Source organism: Sturnira hondurensis, unplaced genomic scaffold (genome assembly GCF_014824575.4).
Source record: "Sturnira hondurensis isolate 20B ecotype Veracruz unplaced genomic scaffold, ASM1482457v3 Scaffold0009182, whole genome shotgun sequence".
Lineage (NCBI taxonomy): Eukaryota > Metazoa > Chordata > Mammalia > Chiroptera > Phyllostomidae > Sturnira > Sturnira hondurensis.
The window spans coordinates 1,608,190-1,610,837 of record NW_028081813.1 but is presented as its reverse complement, the minus strand read 5'-3'; the positions used below and the strand labels follow the sequence as shown (position 1 = coordinate 1,610,837).

General features: G+C 33.7%; 1 non-coding gene across 1 annotated transcript; it reads right to left on the bottom strand.

Moving 5' to 3' along the window:
- Positions 1-701: 701 nt before the first annotated feature.
- LOC118994258 (U6 spliceosomal RNA) lies at positions 702-804 on the bottom strand. The gene has a single exon (XR_005068019.1). It is a non-coding gene; the product is annotated as a U6 spliceosomal RNA (small nuclear RNA).
- Between the last annotated feature and the right edge of the window lie 1,844 nt (positions 805-2,648).

Here is a 2,648-nt window from a genome sequence, read left to right as displayed (position 1 = left end):
ACCGCAGTCAAACTCAGTACTTTACACCACTGCCAAAGCCCTACCTAGGTCTTGAGTTCACAGGCAGTTCCCCCGGGAGTGGAGAAGAACTGCAGGAGAAGCAAACTCGATGCAAATCAGCATTGCTCGTTCGTGGTCTCTGCAAAGTACCACCAATAATGCTTCCAAAGTTGTTCCTCTCTCTCTGGGGCCCCTCCATCTCATTGACTCTGGCAGCCCATTCTCTACAGTCCTAGAAAATATATCCTTAGCTATAAAACATGCACAAGCACCGAGAGAGGGAAATATTTAAAAATACATACACACACACTTGAATTTGTGAATATAAAGTAAAACTGAAGGCATGATTTTTTACTGGTGTAGGTCTTTTTTTACTCACTTGTTTTCTAATAAAAACAAGGAGAAAAGGATACTTCCTCTCTAATTTTTGGTCAAGCTATTTTTTAAACATTTCCCCTACACTTTGAGTACATCTCTCTGGCAACATATAATTTTTAGAAATATTTTACTTATTTATTTTTAGAGAGAGGAGAAGGGAGGGAGAGAAACATCAATGGGAGAGAAACACTGGTTGGTTGACTGGGACCCAACCTGCAGCCCACGCATGTGCCCAGGCCAGGAGAACCAGCAACCTTTTGCATTGCAGGACAACACCCAGCCAACTGAGCCAAACCATTCAGGGCTACATATGATTTAAACATGTGTATGTGGAATGCTTCACGAATTTGCATGTCATTGCTATGCAGGGACCATGCTAATCTTCTACGTGTCATTCCAATGTTAGCATTTGTGCTGCTGAAGCAAGCATGCAGAGTATGAATTTTCAGCTATAGAGGTGTTCACCATATAATTGAAAATATTCTCCTTAAAAAAAAAAGTTTTTCTTTAAACCATGTGGGAAAACTGTGTTCTTGAAACTATCTCAGTTTGAATAAAAGTGCATTTATTGTTATCTGTGACAATAAAAATTTTGAGTTACTGTTGCCCTTGGAATAAACAGCATAGATTTCATATCAAATACTTGAGACATACACTATTTTGGACAATTTAACCCACAGCATTTATATAGCTATAAAGGGACTGCAGTGTATTTTAATATCCCACAGTAGTACTTAAAGAGAATAAAAAATGTAAACAGCAAGAAGATATGCTTATTTTAAGTGTTCTCTGATCCTATATCACCACATAATGGTATATAAAATGTGCTACAATTTTGGTTAGAGGACATAGAGTATGAAAAATTATATCAATCACTAAAATCTGCCTATGATTACTCTTAAAATCTTTATGCATCAACCATCATGATAGTATCCTTAGATAGACTTTTTAAAAAAACTCTGAGGTAAACTCAATAGCATATCAGAGTGTTTTGTATTAACTTCTATTATTGTAGAAAAAGGCCCGTGGCTTCCACAATCATACACCCGAGTCATTTTAGGCTCAATGATTTTATTATCATTGTTACCATTCTTTCCAATGGTTTGTCTTCAACTACCAAAGCACAAATGAAATTGAAAAAGTGAAACATTTCTCTATTGCATTGCTTTCTACTCTTTAAGTGATCTTCTTCCTTAAAGCCATGAGGAGTGTGACAAGAAAACTACTTTGGGGCAAATATTTACATTCATCTATTTTATCTAATGATCACAAATGCATCTTCGTACTATGTGCTTTAGGCCTGTAATTTTATCATAGTAACTAGACTTGATTTTCTATAACACTATATGTTTTATAGCTAAAGATCAATTTAATTCAATAAACATTTTAGTGATTTTTTTTTTTGCCATGTATATTCTTAAGTTCAAGGGACTAAGAGGTAAAAGACACAAATAAAACAGTACAGCCTATTTGGAAGAGTTTGACAGTTTCTTAACAGATTTTTAACCTTTTTTTTAACAGCATAACCCTCTTATACATCAATTTTACTCTTAGTTATACACATAAGAGAAATAAAAATATCAGCCCACACAAAACAATGTGTACATATATATTCATGGAACATTATTCTAATAGTCAAAACTTGAAAGCAATCCAAATATCTACCAACTGATGAGTGGATAAACAAAATGTAATATATCCATACAATGGGGTATCATCTACAATAAAAAGAAATGAAGTACCAATACATGGTACAACATGGATGAATCTTGAAAATTTTGTGCTAAGTTAAAGAAAGCAATACAAAGACAAAATATTATGATTCCTTTTCTATAAAACATTCAGAATAGATATACTTTCTGTATAGAATCTATGCAGAAAAAAATTAGATTAGTGATTGCCTAGGGCTGGAGGATGAGATTAAATTGGGGAGTGACTGCTAATGATAATGGGGTTTCTTTTTGGAGTAGACAAAGTGCTGTAAAATTAGATACTGGTGGTTCTAAAACAACTCAATAAGAAAGCACCAAAAAGCACTGAATTGTTCACTTTAAATCAGTGAGTTTATAACATTTGAATACATCTCAATAAAGCTGGTTTTAAAAAATCAGGAGTCACTAAATTACAGAAAATGTTCACATAACATAACATGATATCTAAAATTTAAATCAAAATACATAGAGGGGTATGTAATTGATTAAACAAGATTAGCCTGGATTGTTGGTTGTTGAAGCTGATTGAGAGTTTCTGGGAGTTCATCATTTTATTAT